The sequence below is a fragment of the Cheilinus undulatus genome, linkage group 14, assembly GCF_018320785.1.
Source record: "Cheilinus undulatus linkage group 14, ASM1832078v1, whole genome shotgun sequence".
Classification (NCBI taxonomy): Eukaryota; Metazoa; Chordata; class Actinopteri; order Labriformes; family Labridae; genus Cheilinus; species Cheilinus undulatus.
In genome coordinates, this window is record NC_054878.1 from 16,655,669 (window position 1) to 16,679,008 (window position 23,340).

At 40.2% G+C, this 23,340-nt stretch overlaps 1 long non-coding RNA gene across 1 annotated transcript in view; it reads right to left on the reverse strand.

The window, feature by feature from the left end:
* The window catches only part of LOC121521094, a 60,770-nt gene extending 37,808 nt beyond the window's left edge, over nt 1-22,962 (reverse strand). Inside the window, exon 1 of the long non-coding RNA XR_005992825.1 lies at nt 22,799-22,962. This is a non-coding gene — a long non-coding RNA (uncharacterized LOC121521094). The remainder of the gene's footprint in view (nt 1-22,798) is intronic.
* Between the last annotated feature and the right edge of the window lie 378 nt (nt 22,963-23,340).

Consider the following 23,340-nt stretch of genomic DNA (forward strand, 5'->3'; position numbering starts at 1 on the left):
GAAAGTTCCATTTTTCCATCTCCACAGTTAATAGACCGTAGGCGGTAGGAGTGGAAAGTGGCACATGCAATCCTTACTGGTCAGAGATGTATCTTTATTACAACACAAGAAATATTTTCTTCTCATCTCCTTGATCCTTTTTGAGCTGAATGGTTTGTTTGTATTTGCTACTGTTTTACCCATTAACTTATCTTTGCTTTTGTGTAAAAAACCTCCGAAATGCCTGATTCTAGTTCCCACTGAAGCCTAAAGCTGCAATTAAGGCTCCCCTTTGTTAAACAAAAGGAAGTTATATTCTGATATCTAGCCCGGACACACACAAGCAAACAAATGTGTCCGAGCGCAGTTTGTTTGCATTCACACAGACCAAACCAAACCAAACTTTGGGCTCAAATAAACTCAGATCCTGGACTGTGCCCCAGTGTTAAAGCACCCTTAAATGTCAGGACTCTTAAAAAAGTTTTTGTTGACTAAAACTAGACTAAAACCTCAAAGGCTTAAAACTGCTAAAATCTGTCTCAAGCTAGAAGTATTTTTTAATTTTAAGACTGAAACTAATTTATCTGCCAGGATGTGTGCTTACTCTCTAACAGAGGTAGAGTGTTACCTCGCATCACCGGCCTTCATCAGTTGTGAGCTTACATAGGAGGGTCCTTGTGGTTCCAACTCTCTGAGCTTATACAAAAGAGCAGCTCTGTCTATGCATTTTGTTTGAGCCAGGCTTCATCTCTGTCAGGAACTGCACAAGTACAATCTGAAGTTGAAAAAGTTTGACAAACACGTCTGCACAAGCTCCAACTCTCATACTTTTGGTGTGGACCAGTGTTACTGAGTCTGAACCTTTTGTCATCCCATCCATCTTCTCCTCAATAAGTACTGCTTTACTACGAGGGAAATAACAAGAGAGACGGGGTAAATGATGTTAAAGCACACAGTGATTGAATCATCTCACAGAAAAAGGCTAAAGGAAGTCTGGACCTTAAATGAAAAAGGTGCTCACACAAACACACAGAGAGCAGGTCAGTAACAGCAGCAGGGAGAGAAACTAATCTCACCAAATGTCATTAACACGACTGCAGGACATGATGAGATAACAGCGTGTAGGCTGCAGGTCAGTGCTACAAAGTTTAATCATGTTCTACCTTTAAAGGCTCAGAGTTTCTCTTTTTAAATAGGAGGAATAAACAGCAGATGAGGAGGAGGTTCACTGCTGTGTGATCTCAGCTGGTAATCAGACCTCTTCATGTGCATGCGGTGTCCTGATAGGCTGATCAGTTTATTACAAACTAAAGAAAGAGGATAATAATGGTGAGTGTTGGAGCTGGCATTAAGCGTTTGACTTGAGAAAAAAAATTAACCTTCAGTAAAGGCCATTGCTGGATATATGCATGCAAACAATCTTAGTTCTCATCATATTGCTAATAAAAGCAGTTACTGCAGCACTATCTTGCTATATTCAGTGCAACTGTATATCAATTTCACATCGCAAACATTCCTTGACAAACAGGTAATTTAAAAAATGCTGCGTGTGAGCCAGAAAATGAAATCCAGCTCTGATGGAAGAGATGTTTTTCCACCATGCACAGACAGATACAGAAAATGTGGTTTAAATATGGTATCAATCATGATAAAGATGAAAAGATATCTCCTTTTCTTTCTCTGCCACAAGCTCTGAAACTGACCAGGAGTGATACTGAATGCACACGGAAAGAAAAACATTTTTCCCTCCAACATTATTCACGTACTGTATGGAGGTATCTCTTCTTCATGACAAGACAGTGCTGAATGCTGGAGCCGGCCCATGCAGTGGCTGTTCTAATTTATTACAGAGCATCACAGGATGAACGAAGAGATTACTGCAATATTTCATGTAGCCTTCTTAAAGAAGAGCGGTGCTCAGACATGCAGAGCAGTGCGGTGTCATTGACAGGGAAAGTGTGTATTCAGTATAATGGCTGCAACTGCAGAGAGAGGGAGGAGTCAAGTTATTATCTAATGGTGAACTCCATTTACCTCTGACGTCCAACCTTGCATCCGTGTTGATAGCATTCCAGTTACAAGTTCATAAGTTTCTAAGCTGAAATTCTGGATTTGAGATGATGCACCTGATGTAACGGGTCATTGTTTCATTCCGAAGCAGTTTTAATTTCAACATCTAAAAATATGAATAAAGATTAAACATATAGCGTTAGTGTAGGCAGGCCATGGTGTCAAGTGTTGGCATTTCATTGAGATCAGCTCTCTCACACAAACTCTCATCAGCTGACAGCTGATTCATTATAGCCTCATATTGGCTAAAAGCACTCATCCTGCCATATTTAAGCTGCTCTAGCCTGCTATGCTTTGATGCTTCTTCTGCAATGCTCCTCCACCCCAGCTCCTCCATTATGCTTAATCTGAGTTTATCAGAGTCATTCTGTTGTCACTGATGCCTGCTCTGCTCTGGGTTTTTGCTGCTTCTTTCCCTGCCCTGCTTTTCTTTGGTTCACAGAAAGAGCAGGAACATGTGATGTGCTTGATGCTTTACATAAAGGCTTGTGGAAGGGCAGGGGGGGTCCCAGAACAGCCACGCCATCAAACATAAAAAATGACAATAAATGCATTTTAATAACTGCTAATAAAATTAATCATCATTCCAATGCAAACTATCTGTGTTTCTTGACCAAGTAGTCCTGACTGAAATGCAGGTCGACTACCTTCTTTCCATGAGGAAGACTAGACTAAGACTTGCTAGATCTTGAGTCATTCATTCATAGACATTCATAAAATGACAACATTTTTTGTTAAGCTGGCCAGCTTAGGGGGCCCCTGTGTAGATTTCTTTCTATGCACCTGCATTGCAATTACTAGCTCATTCTGAATTTATGGCAGCAACACATGTCAATAATATCATTACACCCTTATTTCTTGCACACAATAAAAGGAGGTGTAAGTCACGTGCAGAGGGTGATGGTAGCTGCTGAGGTCATGACTGTGCTTGTCTCAGCATCTTATCGTGGTTTACAGGATGCAGTCGTATATAGAACAAAGCCAAACTTTTTAGGCGAAAAAAGTCTGTGTCCTGAGTGTCTTTTAGAGTGATTATATAAAACAGCTTTTGCTTTCTCATCCAACATCAGTGCCTGGCCCCATGAATGCTCAACAGACTGAATGGGCACAAATTCCCACAGACGCACTCCAGGGTCTTATGAAAAGCCTTCCAAGCCTCAGGCCAAACAACTGAAGAGGAACAGACTTCACTTCCACTGAAATTCCAGCTAAGATGCTCCGACAGCTCTGTAGGCTCCTGGCTCAACGCACACACATTTGAGAAGAGAGACTGATCATCTGGGTGAGGCCGACAAGCTTTAGTGGAAATGCTGGGCTGGAAACCTGAACTAATATCCCATGAGTCATATGAGGTTGCAGCATCCTCCTCCTATAAACCTTCAGCCCCTCCTTTTGTTGTCATCTCTCCCTGATAGAGAGTGCAAATGTCTGGAAGCTACAGCCCTCTGAGCGTGTTCTATAGGTGGGACTAAGAAGCAGTAGCAAGGCCTCTTAGAGAGGCTGATTAGTGTATGGAGAAGTTAGCTGTGGAGACTTTTTTCATGGTAACACCTCCCAGAGGAGCATGTCAGCAGCCATGCTGGCCTCCATTGGCTCTAGTCAGACAGTCAGAGACAGAGGTCTCCAGTGGCCATGACCCTGCCTGATACATGCTGAGTGTTTGGGGAACTAAAAATTCTCCACCTGTCACAGCAGCAGAATCAGACACACAGAGACCAGGGAAGAGCTTTTGTCCAGGGTTAATTTGAGGAAAAAATAACTAAAAGTGTGGCTGTGTTTGTGTGTGAGCTGTAATAAACGGGTGCTAACTGTGCAAAGAGACATTTGCGACTAAAGAATCAACTGAATTTATATCAAAGATTTTTCATAAGCACAGCATTGGGATCTTCATCATCATTTCACAATGCAGACAATCTGGTAACTAAATACAGAGATGCTAAGGCAGAGAATCCAGAGGATCAGAAAGATCAGAAATATGCAGTGTACGTGTACTACATGGGCTAACATTGGCTTTAAAGCTGTCATACTGTTTGGACTAAAGATTTACAGCAATGTTCACGCATATGTCGCTCCATATGGGAACAGTTCAGATGATTTATAGAGCTGACATTACAGAAAGTACATCATGGGTGAAAGAACCGTGTTGTTGTAGCTGCTCAATGACTGAAAAAAATGTTTTCAGTCTTTCCATGCCAAATTATCAAGGACGTTTTTGCTGTAACATTCAACAAAGAGATGAAAGTTTTAACATTCTCTTTGGGAAATGAGGCTATGAACTTTGGTTAAAAGCATTTTTACATTTTACCCTCTCCTCACTTTGCATTTTGTTAGCTCAAGCAGAACTCCACACCTCCTCACATTAATGACAACCAATGTTGTTATAGTTCATTAAAACTAATGAAATAACTGAAAGTAAAATATAAAACTCATTTTATTTAACTAAACTAAAATAAAAAACATTCCCCCAAAGTTTACTGTAAGTAAAGTCACCACCCCCATAATAAATCATAATAAACAGCAACATTGACAGTGTTTCTGTAACTCATATAAAGTTTAATTCAACACTTTAGAGGTGTCATTATTGGTCCACATTATAGTTGAACTGTACCTTTGAAAGTCTTAAATATTCTACAGAGCTGTTGTCACTCTTGAAACTCTGTGGTAAGGAGGGTCTCCTCTGGGAAGAACCAAGCAGAAAGTCAACCTCATAGCCAGGCAATGCATACCTGCATTTCTCTAAAATTGTTCCACATTTTTAGACTGTTTTTCACAGATTGGTGAACCTCTGCCCATCTTTACTTCTGAGAGACTCTGCCTCTCTAAAATTCTCCTTTTATACCAAGACGTGTTACTGACCTGTTTCAAGTTAACCTAATAAGTTGCAAAATGCTCCTCCAGATGTTTTTCATCAGTAACACTTACTTTTTCAGCCTTTTGTTGCCGTGTCCCTATTTTTAGACATGTTGTTGCCATTAAATTCAAAATGAGCTATTTGTTCATGAAATTGTAAACTGTCTCAGATTAAACATCTGATAAGTATTTATGTTCTATTGTAAATAAAATATGGATTTATGAGATTTGACATTCATTGACTTTTGTTTTTATCTACATTTTACACAGCTTTTTTGGAATTTGGGGTAGGCTATATTTTAAAAATATTTTCATATAGGGAAAAGGGTCTGAAAGCATCAGATAGTGAAGTTTGGCATGCCTAAAGATGACCAGATGATGTATTGTTCTTTCTGTGATTTACACACAGATCATAAAATATGCAGAGCTGCAACATTATCGAACATAACAAGGAGATTCATCAGCTCGACTCAGAACAGCTCTGGACATTGAAATGAAGGCGTTGTTTTGGTGCAGTGTGCCTCTCATCTTTCATTGCTGCTCCAAAAAAACAGCAGTATTAAGTGGGGTAGAGAAGAATCAGCTCTGTCTGAACTAAACCCCTTATGACTCCATTAAGGTTTATAATTACCAGTGTGCCCACAGGCTTCCAACGCTGCTGTTTTAGCAGCTTAGTTTACCAACTATTCAGCACTAGTCATTTGAGCCTCTACTGAAGACCAGTGAGTGAAAATATTCCAAATGAAGGTTATTTTATCATAAGTGACAGTACTAAAGTAGGGGTAAGAGTCTGCATAAAGGCGTGCATAAGCAGCCATATATGTGTATCCTTTGGCACAGAGTTTCAGCTCTGCTCCTCCAGGGTTTGACAGGAGACTGAAGACTGGTTTATCCCACAAGATGAAGTGGTCAGTGTGGCTCTGAGTCCCTCTAGACACAGGGGGGAGTCCATACAAAGCGCTGCATGAGGTCGGATACACTGGAGAGGCACGCTGGGATGATTAGACACAGAGGAGTCTTAAAGAAAGTAAGTAATAACCATGAACTACACTGTAGCAGAAGGATAAACAGAACAGACTTATCCTAAATTCTGGAGGGTTGTTTGGAGCTGCCTTTCAAACTGCCGCTGAATGAGCTCCTCTTGATTTGGTATACAGTTGTTAGTTTTTTAAATGCTAATGTTATTCTATACACATGACAAAAGTAATTTCAAGGTCCACATCCTGTGCCCAAAGTGTGAAATAAGGGTCTTTATTGGAAGATTACTTGATGACTTCATGGGTTTTTTTGTTAGTTTTTTTTTGTTGTTGTTTGTTTTGAACCTGCATGTATTTGGTTTAAAAATAAAATGAACTATTTTGTATAAATGAGTTACAAATAACAGCGTTTTTTACTGTCTAAAAGCCATAACACAAGGACAGAATAGCTTTCCCTGAGTTTAAAAGAGGTAAAATCTGTGCGGTGTACTTGTCTCACATACTTTCTACTTAATTTTTAAATTATCTACACATTGGACAAGAATAAGAAACTGCACAAAATCAAAGAGGCAGGACGGTTTAAAGGAGAAAAAAAAAATCTCCATGTAGTTATCATGGGTAAATGTTACTCTTCTATTTTCAAACTTGAAAGAATAATGGCATCTTTTTTTTTAGCCCTTGGCAGTACAATGTGAAAACTTACTAAGATATTTTTCTCAATTTTTGGCAGTGGAAACATACACAAACAAATCTTGCGGTTATAAAAAGCTATATAAAGTTTTATCTTGCCATTGCTGCTCTTGTTAGATGTGATATAAAGTGAGGGATGAAAGTGATTCAGCTCTGTGAACACGGCATAAAAACATTGATATTCATGAGTGAGATGATTAATCACTTACACGGATGAGTCATGCTACTAAAAGCTGATCTACAGCCAAATATTTAACTAGAAATAAGACGCAAGATATGATACCAGAGTCGACTTCTTTCCATCTGTGATCCTACTTATATGGAGGGAAACATCACTCACTCACTGATCAATAAAATACAACAAGGGAGAGCATTAGTAGATCAAATGTCTACTAGATATGACTATTCTTTGTACCCATATGTGTGCTTACATTCACAGCAAAAGCTTTTCTTTATACAGAATATGCTCTTCATAAAGTGCAAAATTTCCAAAAAATCATTAGTAGCTGATGAGGGCAGCTCTTAGGTACAGATCTTCTATGGACAAGATGGTTAGATACCTCTTTTGTGTACACAGTCTCTTTACAGCATCTGAATAAATCAGAGTGAGGTAATTACACCTCCAAAGGCTGGCTTTAAACACACCTCTGTTGTCCACAGACTTTTTCCTTACATAACCCTGCAAAGTGGTTTCTTGTACACTTGATGAGAGCAGTCTGTAATCTGAAACAGTCTGCAGGGTTGAGCTCCTAGGTCCTCTTGTAGGTCCCCTGCTAATCAGTCTGGATGTGGAGACCAAACATCATTTTGAAAAATATCTTCTGAAAAATATTTTTAAAAACCCTTTTAGTGAGTTTGCATCATTCAGTCAACTGATAAATTTGATAATCTAACATGTGTATTAGATTAACAGCCAGGTGAAGGCCAGAGCCGTCTGTTGGCAGAACAGAGAGAGAAAAAGAGTTTTCCAGTGCCAAATAAGGGACATGACAATTTGTTTTGAGCTCAGTGCCACAGCATTCAGTATATAGTATTCTCACCCAAGGAATGCCATCTTCATACACTGCCTGGCCAAAAAAAAAAAAAAGTTGCCACCAAAAAAAGGTCACACGCTCTAATGTTTCGTCGGACCGCCTTTAGCTTTGATTAAAGCACACATTAGCTGTGGCATTTTTTCGATAAGCTTCTGCAATGTCACAAGATTTATTTCCATCCAGTGTTGCATTAATTTTAATATTGATGATGGGAGAGTCTGACCACTGCGCAAAGCCTTCTCCAGCACATCCCAAAGATTCTCAATGGGGTTAAGGTCTGTACTCTGTGGTGGCCAATCCATGTGTGAAAATGATGTCTCATGCTTCCTGAACCACTCTTTCACAATATGAATCCTGGCATTGTCATCTTGGAATATGCCCGTGCCATTAGGGAAGAAAAAATCCATTGTTTAAGAAATGAGAAGTTACTCATTGCATCAGCTGGGGTTAAATAACTTGCTGCCAGCTGAAAGATAATTGCCCATGCAGTAATTATCCAATAAGAGGCTCGTACCTATATACTTAGTTAAATCCAGGTGGCAGTGTATCAATGCAAAATAGCCACTGTAAAACTTAATGCAGTATCTTGAATTGTTGTACAGTTACAGTAATAATGCACAGCTGTAGAAATTCCCAAGGCACACCTAGCCTTGCCTGCACCACCATTTGAGAACCACTGGTGTATGATGCATGGCTGTATTGTAAAAGTGTGTATTTGATCTGTAATCCAATTAACTCAAAAAAATGCAACTCGTACAAAACTCCCAAAAACAGCCTCTGCAATGAAAAAGTATACCACAGACCTCTGACTGACAATAATCTTTGGGACCTCAAGTATGTGCCTGGACAGTCTGTGGCATACACTTTAAACTGCTCAGATCAACCTTAAAATAAAGGCTAAGTTAAACCAGCTTGGACCCTATGATGATAAAAATACTCTGGATTCAAAATAACTTACCAAGTTCACTCTTTCATGGATAGTTCTTGCTGATCTAACAGCTTCGAGGAGTCTTTAGTTCTTTAGCAGTCTAAATGTCCCAACATGATGATTCACATTTCTCATGTAAAGCTCACTGAAAAGGAAACTGACTTCAGTAGGTAACCACTCAGATAAAATCATATCCTGGCACTGTGTCAGGGAAAGCTCATGAAGCCCAGAGACACGGGAGCAGAGCACAGACATTGCTCCAGCCAGCAAAACAAAGGATGTTCGTGCTCTGCTAAAATAAAATTAATGCACATAAATTACATGAATTACATAAGGTATTATTATTTGATATTGTGCCCTAGGCTCAGACAGGAAGGGTGTCCCATTGGGACGGCAGGGTATCAAGATAAATCACCCAAATCTGTGTTTTGATTTGGCCCCAGTAAGTACGTGTTGGCACCACATTTTGGTACTCATTCCTGTTTGCAAGTGACACAAAAAATACATGTTTACATGAGAACCATTTTCAGTGACATAATACTGATCTGTTCTTGACAGCCTACTTTAAACTGTCAACCATGGTGTAATCCAGCAGATTAATCTGATTTAGTACTCATTATCTAATTGCTTTCTTTTATTTTTGGATTGTTTTGCCTCCAGACTCAGTAAAATATTATGTTGAACAGACAATTTATTCCTTTCCAATTTGCAGACTAATTTGAACAGGGATACTATCCTCCTCCTCAAACATAATCTGCTGTTATTTCCCAGAAGTCTCTGATCTGATTACAGCTGCAGTGTAGTTGGCAGGATTGTTTCTAGAGCAGAAATGCAGAGGAATACAAAGTGTGTGGCCTTTGTTGTTGAATTACATTTTAAAAAGACTTCAGATAGTGCATTGACAGGATATAAGGCTGTGCAGAGTGAATGGGGGAATGTCATGAGAGTGGAAATGATTTTGCCTAACTTAGGCTATAATGACCAAAGAACTCTTATAAAATAGACTTTGTCTGTATAACCAAAGAATGGAAAAGAAAGGTGATTTTTTTAAAGATAACTTTGAATGCGCAATGTTTGTTGGTGTCAAACAGGCTAGTTTAAATGTTTCAAAAAAAGTTGATCTACTAACTTCCAATTTCCACTTCACCTACGCCCCGATCCATTCAAGTGTACTGTTGAGCAAATCGCTTTCATTATATTCAGTCTTTGCAGTTCCACTGCATCAGTCTGAGTCAGCAAATAAATCCATACAGCCAGGAAAAATGCTAGGTACTTCCTCTCCTTCAAAATACAACATGCATCAGGGAGCAGGTGGCCTAGTGGTTAAAGGTGCTCCCCATATGCGTGGGTGGCCCAGGTTCGAATCCGGCCTGAGGCCCTTTACCGCATGTCTCTCCCCCACTCTTGACCCTGTTTTCGACTCTATCCACTGTCCTCCCCTATCTAATAAAGGCACAAAAACGCCCAAAAATAAATCTTAAAAAAAAAAACAAGCAAACAAACAAAAAACCCCATGTGGAAGCAAAGAAAATAATGGAATTATGCCAAATAAAGAGCAAATCAACCCCAAGAAGGCAAAATGATCTGCTGCCTACATACTAGTCTGTGTGAATGTGTAGTTCTACCGTGATTTTGTGACCTTAAGCTGTAGAGGGCTGCATGGCACTCCACACACACTTCTAGTCGGCAAGGTCACTTGCTATTGGTTGGAGCAAAGTGCTAGGCATAGGCAGATTATTTCTATTAGTGGAGTGAAAAATGAATAAAAGTGAGATGATCAGAGGTTTAGGTGTCAGTTTTAAAAATGACTATTGGGACTTGGAGTGTAGTCGTACTATGACGTGTACTTCGAATAAAACAGACTTACACTTCAACAAGGCTATAACTTTCTTGTAAAAACCATAATTTCAGTGCTTTACACTGGAACAAATCTAAATTAATAGAGCAACTTCAAAAAGCACAGTATGGCTTAGATTTACCTTTGAAATACCACTGAATGACCAGAGAATTGCCACAATATTGAAAGGAATAACTTGATAACTAATAAATTATCAGTAGGTAATACTTTCATTAAAATTTTCAAGTTATTACTTGGTAAATTACTTTGTTATTACTTGGGTAATGACACCTTATTCTTGAGAAATTATTGGATAATAGCATCTTATTCATTTACTGGGTAATTAGGGCCCACTAAAATAAAATGATACCAAGCATATAAATATCTGATATTCACCATGACATGACTGAGGCTTTAAAAGCTGCCTTCACCATCACCTGTCATAGAGTTAACCTTAGAGTGGCAGCACTCTGAATGTCATGTGGACCTCTGTAAATGCCACCACTCTTTATTCTGATTTTACTGAACAGAACAAAGAGTGGGAAGGAAGTGATGCATGAGAGGAAAGAGGCCAATCATGAGCTTTTCCCCATCAGAGGAAATCCAAATGACAAACAATCAGCTGGGCTCAGCAGGGGGTTCATTGATCGCTTGAACTGGGAATATGGGTACAAAGTGTGACTCTTGGAAAGTCTACTGAGCTGATGGGCTCATTTGAAGCTGTGTTCAGTCACAGAAATGGATGAATGGCACTCTTGAACTAGAAAGCAAAGAGTCTCTTTTGGGTTGATTGAATGTCTTTATATTATCTACAATGGAGGACTTTCTAAACCAAAAAACATTTGTGCTACAGGACATGTGAACCCTCTACATCTGCACATGTCTTTAAATAAAGATCCAGCATTAATCACAGCTGCATGGGTGTAAATAGAAATTAAATGAGTGATTCAAATCTTGTTTTGGGCTAAATGTCTTTGGTTGTTGTTCAGTTAGAGTTAATTCAAATCATTAAAGCTTCTGTTTTTGTTAAAATTTGACTAAATGAGTGACTTTTAGGAATGTCTGAGCTTTGAGCTGCATGACAGATAAGAATAAAGTCTGTGGATTTGTGTGGCAATCATGGAAACCATCTGATGGGGATGTTGCCTCTAAGAATGAAGGCCAGTTTTTCAGGCTGCTTCTGGAGATGCTGACTGCTGACTTCCAAAAAAAGGCTAACTTTCTTTATATCTAGTCATTAGTTGCAGTCAAACTCACAGATAAGGACCTTTATACGTCTGTGGTATTGGGTGGGATTGAAACAAGTGATTCGATAATTAACAGGTGTGGCAAAATACTGTTGTGGACATATATAGCATAGATATCAGTGAATAAAAATTATTTTTCTACAATTAACTTAGTGTTTTCTATAAGGAGACAAAAATTAAAAAGCTGTGACTGGACTTAGAACTGAAATCATCACACCTTTTTCATCCCCCTTCAGAGCACCAGAGTTGTAATTGAGGTTAATGACTGTGAGGTATCACTTTCCTCTTTGACACAAACCTCTCATTCCTGATGAGCTAGGGAAGTCTGAAATGCAGCAGTAGCAGCGATGACAAATGATGATGGCTAATCTGAGATGACAGCCACTTTAAACTGCCTGAGGATCAACAATGACCCTGTCACACCTAAGCTAATCGGGCAAATCTGACAACTGTCCACTCACTGTGGAGTGAAATGTGTTTGACCACAGCCTTGGGTGTTTCGTTTGTTGTTCAGCGATGTTCTTTCTTATGTTGTCATGAGATTTGGGGAGAGCGTTAACAGCCTTGAAGAGATGAGAATAAAGGGTCAAGCATCTTCTGTGATCTGTCAGGTTCCTGTGACAGCAGCTCAATGAAATCATAACTGACAGATCAACACTTCACTTTCACACAAGTTGTTCAAAGGGGGGGTGTCGCTGATGCAGGGATGATGATCTTTGCTCCGAGCTAGGCTGTTTGAAAAGTCTGGAGGAGTGAAGGAGGAAAGATGGGCCAAAGGACTGGACATTTACAGAAATGGAAGAATGATAGAGAAAAATGTTAGGGTCAGAAAGTTGTGAAGAGTTTTCGACCAGTGCTTCTGATTCTGCAGAAATACGAATTCTCTCCAGACTTGACTACACAACTCAGAGCAGACAGAAAGCAAGGAGACAAAGATGGTTCAGCAGTTTTTAAACTCACCACTCCTCCGGGTGTTGGTTGGTGCATCCCATCTGACCTGTGGATATTGTCTTACATCATTCTCTGCTCTCTTTGTCTCCACTTTCTGGCTCTATCCACTGTCCTATCCAAAGTCATAAAAGACATAAAATTACATCTTTAAATGTAAAAAATACATAAATAAATAAATAAAAGATCTACAGGGCTGTGAAAAAGTATCTGCCCCTTCCTGATTTCTCTTTTGTTGTATATTTGTCACAGTTAAATATTTCAGATCACCAAACAAATTTTAATGTCGGACAAAGATAACCAGGAAAAAATACAAAATATAGTTTTTAGATGATGATTTCATTTATTAAGCAAAAAAGTCATCCAAGCCTACATGATCCTATGTGAAAAAGTCATTACCCCCTAAACCCAATGTTTTGTTGGCAATAAGTCTTTCACATCACTGGGAGGGATTTTGTCCCACACTTCTTCGTTTTAATTCAGCCATATTGGAGTTTTTTCCTGCATTAATGGCGTGTTTAAGGTCATGCCACTTGATCTAATTCAGATTTAAGCCAAGACTTTTACTAGGCCTCTCCAAAACCTTTATTCAGTTTATTTTAAAACCATTCAGAGGTGGACTTTCTGGGGTGTTTGGGTTCATTGTCCTGCTAAACTTAAGTGAGCTTGAAGTCCTGAACTGATGGCTTGATATTTTCCTTCAGGATTTTCTGGCAGAGAGCAGAATTCTTGGTTCCATCAATTACAGCAAGTAGTCCAGGTCCTGAAGCAGCAGAGCAGCCCCAGAACATCACACTACCACCACCATGTTTGAGTGTTGGTATGAAGTTCTTTTAATGAAATGCTGTGCTAGTTTTACTCCAGATGAAACACCCTCCAAAAAGTTCAACTTTTGTCTGGTCAGTCCTCAAAATATTTTAAGTCTTGGGGATCATCAAGATGTTTTTAGTCAAATGTGAGATGAACCTTCCCATGGCATCATGGAACTCTCCCATGATGCCATTCTTGCCAAGTCTCTTTCTTATTGTTGAACCATGAAAATTGACCTGAACTGAAACAAGTCTCTGAAACAAGTCAGGGGAGTTTCAAGGAAAAATGGTTGGGAACCACTTCTTTAGATGCTGTTCTGGGTTTATTATGAGTCGTCAGTGCGCTCTTGGAGTCATTTTGATGGGCTGGCCGCTCCTGGGAAGGTTCACCACTGTTCAAAGTTTTCTCCATTTGTAGATAATGGCTGTCTGAGCAGTTGGCTGGAGTCCAAAGCCTTTGAAATGTTTTTGGAACCCTTTCTGCACTGATAGATATCAATGACTTTGTTTCTCATTTGTTCTTGAATAGGTGTGGATTGTCAAACTGGACTGAATTTTCCAAAAAATATTATTAATCACAGCTAGGTCATGCAGTTAATGCATGATTTAACAGGGGGTTAATTTTCACATAGGGCCAGGTAGGCTTGGATACAGTTCGTGCTCAGCCAAGGACAAGTGAGAACATAATCTCTGTACCACTTTGAAATCAAATGAAAAGTGTTGGATGACAACACACTGCAGCCCCTTTGAAAAAAACCACACTATTGCACATTCATGCAGTGTAAAAGGAGATGGGATCACATCTCATCTTACATGGAGAAGCAACAGATTTTAATCTGATATTGTATGACTGCTCATTAAGTGAAGCCATTAGGCCATCAGATTGCAGAGAGCTCAAAGTCCATGGTGTTCAACACACAGAAAGTGGGCAGAAACCAGAGGTGTAAGTTCTTCCTACTACTAATCCACATACAGTATTTAATAAAGCCTGCTGTGAAACATAAAGCCCCACAACACAGCCAGAAACCAACTCGATCAATGGTTTTAAACGATAACATGTCTTTATATTGTTTTATTTCCTACAAGAGGTTTTAAATTCAGCTTAGATAAAGCCAAAACATCAAAATCAGACACAAAGAGAATAAAGACTTGGGCAGGATTGTGACAGAGAGACAGACTATTGGATGGATAAATCTATTGTTGGAGGCAAAGGTCAACTGGGATAAAAAAAAAAAACCTCTAGAGGGGAGATAGAGACTCAGGAGGACCAAATGAAGGATACAGATAAGATAAAACTTGTCAAACATCCTGTCACAGAGAGATTGACAACACAGACAAAGATAACAAAGCTAAACCTGTTCCTTGACCCGTTATCCTCCCACATCTGTTGATAAAGGATAAGGGATTTGTGGCTTTTTGATGGCAGACTGAGAAATCTTTATCTAATCTTATTCATGTCACATTTTAAGTCCTCTTATTTCCAGATGTTGAGGTCATGGGACTTGGGGTCTTCAGCTTCAGTGGGGATGAGGTAACTGTCTCACTGGGGTCATCAGGTGTCCTGTGGCTGCCTTGGTGTTTTGCAAAAATGCCCATGACACCTCCAGAGGGCTAACTCTTGACCCCTCGTTCTTACCATCCTGCAACCCAGCTGGAGACTTTTATTTCAGAGCCTGTTGCTGCCTCTCTCAGCAGCCTGTCGTATTGATTTTTTAGACTTGTTGGAGTGCTTGTCCTTGACTCGTTCTTTTCAGTAGCCTGGTTGTTGAAGTGGCTGTGAACCCTCTATATCCCACCTCAAGAGGGTTCACCTGGGTATGCCAGCTGTGTTGTTCAGTTTGGCTGCTATGGATGAGTACTTAAGCTTAATTCAACCTTGATTTTCGAATGCTGACAAAAAGTTCAGGTCTGACAGTTCCTTTTTTCTGATGTTTTCCTCTCAGACTCAAGTGACTGTCTGTCTGTACCTTTGTCTTTGATTAACAATCAGTGCAGCACAGTTCAGTCTGATTCTGAGTGGAAATCTTTAATTCTCTCCACATGGTGCAGAGACGTCCAGACCCTGGTCAACACACACTCACAACATCGTGTTAACACTGAAGTTGCCATGTATCATCTGGAGAGAAATCAAAGCTTTGTTCCCCGCAAGGTTCAGTGTTTCTTTATGACTCTGTCGTGAATGCTTGAGAGCAGAACTGTTTGTCCACCAGCAGTCTGAGGATGTTTGTTTCTGAGAAATTAGATTATAAAGAATTCATGCATGACTGAGTGCAAGTAAACCAAAGAGGAAAATTAAACTTGATAGTTCAATTAAAATCAGGTGTATGCACCTAACCAGACAAGCCATGACTCTGCCACACAAACATCAGGTTGTGTAGTGCCAAGGATGAACAAACAGTTTGCAGAAATTTCAATGAGCAGCAAACAGAAGAGTCAGTTTAGTCATCTTTTTTATGTCCACTGACGGTTGTCATAATCAACACTGCATTTTTAGATGAGATGAATGAAGTAACTATGTTGTAAAACTAATAGGGCCCTATGAAATTAGTTTTAATATGTTCCAAATTCCATTTTTTTTTTACTTTTACAACAATTTTACCATTGGGGAGTGTGCTGTTTATGTTAATGAACTGTCTTCTAGTTGAATAGAAATAACAAAGCATTTGTTGATGCAATACAACATTGCTCAATTTTTCATAGTACTTCATGTCGAAACAAAAAGACACAATGATGCAACATAACAGTGCACCTAGGGGTGGGAAATACATCAAGTATTTCTGATGTGTTACATTTTTTGCCAGGTGAGATGTATAAAACTACTATATCGTGACCATTACATAGAAATTACATAGAAATTTTTAGTTGTTGGTTTGCTATTCTCCCAGGAGTTCTGCTTCTCCCAGTCTCCTTATGCCTCTCACAGCAAACAGCACACTCCCCGACCCATCTAGAAAACTCTCCTCTGCACATGTGTGTTTTTGAGAAGAGTGAAAAAAAATAAAGAAGTAGCTAAGGCAAGTGAGTGAGTGTTAGTCATTTGAGGGTGGCGTTGCCTAATGCAACAAGAGCAGGCACAGATTACAAAAAGTTAAATAACTTTAAATCATAGCCGCTGACTTTTTTCCCTCTTTCTAGCTTTTACAGAAGCTTCTCTCGTGAGGCTGGAATTTGAGTGACTTTCTGGGGTCTTTAAAGATTAAATCCACACTAATATGTAGAGTTTTTAACATCTATTTATATTTTTTCCAATCAATTTTTGATCGTTTCTCCTGCAAGTGGCTAATCCACCATATTCTTTTGTCAGATGGGCTGTGATGTGTGCCTCTCTGTCTTTGCAGACTGGAACTGCTTTGAATAATGGCCCATAACCAGCCAAAATAACAAAGTGCAAGGTCTTTTTTGTATTTCTGTCAATATTTTGAAGACTTATGTCCCAGAATGATCATTTTTTCCTGTTTGGTCCACAAGAGATGGGAGAACAAGTTTGTACAAAAAAAAAAGTAGTCATTAATGTTTACTGTGTCACACATAAAATCTTAGCATTTTAGTTTCTGTGAGTTTTTTTTCTTTTGCCTTTGTAATTGTTTTAAATATCAAATGACTTTATTGCAGTATACATATTCCTAAAGCCCAGGTTGAGCTAAAAAAAACTGATTTTTAGAGCTTGACTGTGCACCACACAGTTAATGTTTTATAAGGTTTTTAAGACAATGAGTCCAGGAGAGACAGAATGGTTAAAAATAGCTTTGGGCATTAAGAGATGGAAGTTGGAAACATTCCTTCCTGATGATCACACAAGAGAGTTCCTTGAACAAGGTCTAAAGACGCTCTCGTTATTTTTGTGGATAACAGGACTAATGTTATCAGAGCTGTGAGCCTGAATGGGTGGACTAGACAGCAGTGTTGAGGTCATCGGCAGCATGTTGTAATTGGTGAGGTGTAGGTTTGCTTCACCCTTCATAGAGAAAATAATAACCTTTTTTATGATCAACAATAGCCTGTATTATTGTATTGTTTGAGAGGGGAGTGTTCTCTCCCTAATCGTGAACAAAGAACAAAACTGTCCAACATATCTCTGGCTAAGAGGTCTGTCGGCTAGGTATTCAAATTGCATGACTGTTAAAATAGTGAAAGGCAGGTAAAGAGCCACATGGCTCACCTGCAAAAAGTCTTCAGATTTTATACACAGGTTTGTGGATAATCAGTGAAAGATACGCAGAGGAAATGAAGTGTTTCTGATCAATCTGTTTGCTTGACTTCTCAGAGAAACGTCCTCTGAGAGCTGAGGTTTAGTGACATTTTCACTGAATGTAAATGGCACACAGTAAGTCTGTGATAGGGTGACAACATACAGTAGTGTTTAATAAATCAAATCCAGCAGCAGAGTGAGGACTGTTTACCTCTCTGCTCCTCAGAGGAAGATAAAAAGTCCTATTTACCATTCACTTTACTGTTTCAATTTAAGTTAAAATGTCAGGAATGAAAAATAATACATTCCCTTGACAGCTTTATTTGAGATATAACAGTTATTTACTACACACCATGTTTATTATCAGACTGGGTGAAACATTCATTTGTGTCTATCAGCACAAAATTTGTTTTAGTTCTGCATCTTTCTTTACAATGTCACAGGGCTTTCTTCAGGGTCCCTGTTGAATCTACCTGAAATTATCATGTCATTGAAAATGTTTTACTTTTTGAAATGATAATGTTAGTTTCTCAATTTGAAGCTCAATCTAAATCTCTCACCTTCCAGTACCTCTCACTTCTCAGTCTTAATTCAGTCTCCTCCATCCAGCTCCTCCACTGTGAGATACAAAAGTATTTGGCCACACCTGTTAATTATTAAATTTGGTTGTTTCAACCAGACCTGTTTGCCAAATGGGTGACCAGGAGAACGTTACCTGTCTGACTGCATTGTGCCAACTGTGAAGTTCGGCAGAGTAGGGATAATGGTATGGGGCTGTTTTTCAGGGTTTGGGCTAGACCCCTTATCTCCAGTGAGGGCCAACCTTATTGTTGCTTCAGCATGCCAAGACATTTTGGACAATACTAGGCTTTCAGCAGTTTAGAGAAGGCCCTATTCTTTTCGAACATGACTGCTCCAGTGCACAAAGCAGGACTATAAAGACATGGTCTGCACAGCTCGTCTCAGGGTTATCCTGATTTTCAATAGAAGTTTCCAACTTTTAGGATCAACCTCAATAACAGTCAGTGAGTTTAGATTGTACCCTGCATTCTTCACAAATCACCCTAGAGCTTATATTTATGGGCATATCAATGTCAGTCATATTACTGTCAATCCTAGTTTGGCTACTTCAAGTGCCTTTAACTGTTGGATATTTCACACCATAGAAAAGATATTTCACTGGAATTTCATTCACTATGGAGTTATGGTCAGCATGACTAAGTACCTGTCTTTTTGTTGAGTGTTTCTTTTATTACTATTAATTCAAACTGAGGTCATCACACCTGCTGTGCTCTGATATCATGTTGTTTTTTGCCGCAGTGTGAGCTCTGTGTGGTGTGGTTGAAATCAATAACCAAAATGTCACACAGCTTGTTCTGTTTCAGGACAGGCGCCACTGATTGGTTCTCTCAATGCTTGGATATAGGGCAAAAAAAATACTGAAAAATCCAGAAGTATTTCAGTGATATACATTTCAATATGAAAACTACATTATTACAAATAAATACAGTAAGTTTACTTATTCTTGAATCTTTTGGTAGATGACTGACAGCATTGATTCTGGAGTTGATACAGACAAGTGGAACAACAGCAGCAGATGACATGGTATCCCAAGCCATCACTGACTGTGGAAACTGAAAACATGTCGACTTCAAGACTTGAAGGATTCTGTGGCCCTCTGATCTTCCTCCAGACACTGAGACCCCGATTTCCAAATAAAATTCAAAACGTAGTTTCATATGATCTAGGAATTTGGCCCACCGAACAACAGTCTAGTTCTTTTTCTTCATAGCCCAGGTGAGACGCAGACGATAATGTCTGTGATTCAGCAGTGGATCAGCACAACACTTGTAGTCCATTTCCTGGACACGTATGTGTGTGGTGGCTCTTGATTCACTTACTCCAGTCTCAGGCCACTCCTTGTGAAGCTCCACAAGTTCTATGAATCTGCTTTGTTTGACAATCTTCTGAAGGCTGAGAACATCCCTGTTGCTTGAGCACCTTTTCTGACCACATTTTTCTCTTCCAGTCAACTTTCCAAGAATATTCTTTAATATAGCCTCTGGGAACAGCAATGACCTTCTGTGGCTTACCCTCCGTGAATATGCTTTGATACAGCAGTCTAAGAGCAGCCTCCTCTTTCACCAATGACCTTATATGGCTTATCCACCTTATGGAGGATATCAATGATGGGACTACTTTCCTGTCAGTCTTCCCATTTAATGTGGTTTTGTGTACTAAACCAGAGAGAAACCAGAAAGGTTAAGGAAACCTTTGCAGGTATTTGGAGTTAATTAATCTATTAGAACTATTTTCAGGACGTACATAACTGACAAGGAATCAGACTTTAACACAATATTCTAATATTTTAGATACAGGATTTTTTTGTTGGCTGTTAGCCGTAATCACCAAGATTCAAACAAGAAAGAAAACAACTCTCAAGCTCAAGACAAAGAGCAGAGCAGAACAGAGACACAAAGAGCCTGAGAGAGATCTGCATCCACCCATCAGACACTTTGGTTACTCTGACAGCTTCCATAAAGGATGTCAGAAAGAGTGAAAGAGCTGGGGAGGACTTCAGACAGTGAGGAGGGAGACAGAACCGTGAGTTCCTGTGGCTGACCAGCTCTCAAGGCCTCTATAACTTTTCTAGGTTAAATACAAAGCAAAGCTGAAAACCCTGAGTATTTCCCTTTTTCAAACATTATTGTCTCTAGTATTTTCTACCCTCATTAGCACTGTCAGGGAAAAAATTAATAAACAGAAAAATCCCATAGTGAAGCTAATACATCAGTAACAGGCAGGCTTACATTATAAAGTACTTTTAGACACACAAGGAAATACACCTTTGCTCTGTGGCAGCCAATAAATGAGGACGCTGACCACAGTGGAAGTTGGTGAGACTTCGTTGAGGGGTGTGATATAATTCAGGGCCCTATACAGCATCAGAGCAGATTCACTGTTGTCTGTGGTCAGTGCATTCAGCTGGGTGTCCAATAATGTGCACTTACAGGCTAAACAAGCAGAGCATTGTTTACCTCTGCTCTAAGAGTGCAGACCCCACTGAGATCAAGAAGGAGCCAGGAAGGGGAAAAAGTCCCACATGGATCTGCTGAAGTCCAAATTAAAATAAATGATCTGATAGTGAGGATGAGTGTAAAGACAGGGATGACTGGTAGCCATGGAAACAAAACCAGGGGGAGAGGCTAAATTGTCTGACTGTTTTTTTGGGAAAGCTTCCTCTCTTCACACACCGCTGACAGCCAGCTTGCTACTGAATCCCTAGGCGGAGAGATGAACATCCTGCTCAGCTCCTCGCTGCACTGATCAGACATTTCAAAGCAGCAGTCATCAGTAGGAGGTCTAAACTCAAACAAAAATATCCTACAGAGGGACTGTGAGCAATGTATTTGCACATTTTCCTCACTTACAGTCTCTAGCAGTGTGGATTACAACAGAAAAATGAATTCAAAATAAAAGTAGTTTGTTACGCTTTTAAAGTTTGCTGTTAGATGTAGACGGTCAGGTCAGGTATGGTATACCAAGTTGCACAACTTTAGTCCTGTACTGCTCAAGTCTTCATCCTCCAGGCCTGCTCCAGGCCCATGCCCCATCTATCCAGGTATCTTCCCAGATGTCCCCTAAATGAGGCATGCCAATGCCCCTGGGGTCTGGCCCAGCCTAGCAGGTCCTGGCCACCCAGTATGCATTGAGAGCTGGATAAGGCCCAGGAAAATGCGCCACTTGCTCGTGCTGCTATTGTATCCAGCAGCTGGGCCTTCCCATCCCTGCTCTGATCAGACACACGATCTTGCCAACGATACCCAAAGAGGCGCCAAAGAGAAGTTCTCACGTAGCAGTCCAGCCATCACTTCTGGCTATCAGTCAACTTACAGGCCTCACAAGAGTAAAGTAAGACAGAGTGGACCAAGGACTGAGATCCACTTACTTTCATCTGCATGGTCAGACACCAGGAAGGCCACACTGTCTTGCTCAGCGAACCATTGCCCCATGCATGAGCTCGAGTCGACGGTTGATCTCAGCCTCACAGTCTGCGGGTCGATGGATTATGCTGCCAAGGTAGGTGAACTGCCCTACAACTTCAGCATCCAGCATCCAAGCCATCCCCAAATGCCTGGATCTTTGTTTTGGCCCAGGAGATGAGCGTTCTCAGTTAGTTAAGTTCCTCACAAGGACATCTACATTCTTAGCAAGGATCACAGCATCATCAGGAATGTCCAGAGCAGTGGTCTGAATACGCCAAATGACACTCCGCAGTGCCCTGCTCCTGTTACTCACCCCATTATCCAGTCCATATAGGAACTGAAGGATGCAGGAGCTAAGACCCACCCCTGCCAGACTGCATAATCAACTGGGAAGAAGTCACAGATGGAGCAACCGCACTTCACAGCACTCTCTGTATCAGAATATGGGGAGACATCAGCTGGATGAGCCAACGTGGGATCCCACAGAACTCCAGAATCCTCCACTGGGTCAAACACCTTCTGTTAATGTGGAAGACCTTCTACAGTATGAAAAGGCTTGCATAGAGCGGTATCTCCAATTACTTTAAATGTGTAAGTCAGTCATTAAGGTCTTATTATTTACTGCCACGTTTGGATCAAATACCCTTGACACTCTATCATCTGATGAACCATTATTGAAGTATTTTGAAATCCTTGAGTGAACTTGGAGACCCTACACTGATTTGGTCTGTTGTGCTTGTTTGCTTGTGAGGGGAAAACATCACTTCTAAACACCACATCTGACAGCAGCACTCATTTGACTCGCTGTCACTGTCATTAACATGATGAAAGAAGAAATTTAGTAAGACAATGCAGGATGAGGTGGCCATTTGGCACAGAACGAAAATGAAGATGGAGGGAAATGGTTTGGCAAGAATGGAGCAGTGACAGAGAGAGAGCAGAGAGGAGAAATGAGGAGTAAAGGGGTAAAGCTTTAGGCAGCAGTGAGAGAAACGGCTGAACCGTGCAGACCTGCATTACAGTGAGTTGGATGGTGCAGAAATATTTGACAAAGTGAGAAAGAATGAAGCTGAAAACCTGAACAGCATGGCGAAAGTTGGGGATTATGTCCAGCTGGGGAGTTTTCACAGATTTAAAAGTTTTAACAGGAAGAGACAAAGATAAGAAAGACATTTTAGAGAACATGAGGAAACAGAATGGTTAATATGACTAAATAAGAAAGTGTTACAGGATCTGATTGGATGAGGGTCTTACCTTGACTGAGGGCAGCACCATCGATCCTGCTGCTGGGATGCATCGCTTGATGTCACTGCTTCATTTCATCACAGATACTGTTGCAGGAGTGGGGGAGAGGGAGGCGATGGAGGGGGGTGGCAGGATGATTGTTGTGAGAGCCCCAGCTGTGATTGGCTCCTTCACTGTGGAGGACAGAGGGATAAATATCTCTCTGACACCAGGGTAGTTTCTCTAAAAGCGGTAGCAGTGGCGTGGCATCACTTCCTCCTCATTTTAGAGGGAATAACATAAGCAGGCCTGCAGGAAATGGACAGAGACAGTTTAACATAAGCTTTGATTGCAAATGCTGGCAAGATTTAAAAGTTAAAAAGAAGTCACTGAACAATAAAGTGAGAGGCTAGAAGTGATTTGAGAAAGAACATGTTGACACTAAGATGAAAAAATGCTCTCAGCATCTGCTCCAAGTCATAAACCGAAAAGAACACACTGCAGCTCATCTGTTTTCTCAGTCATTAACAAGACATACACCGAAGGGAGAACAAAGTGCTGATAGACAGGTC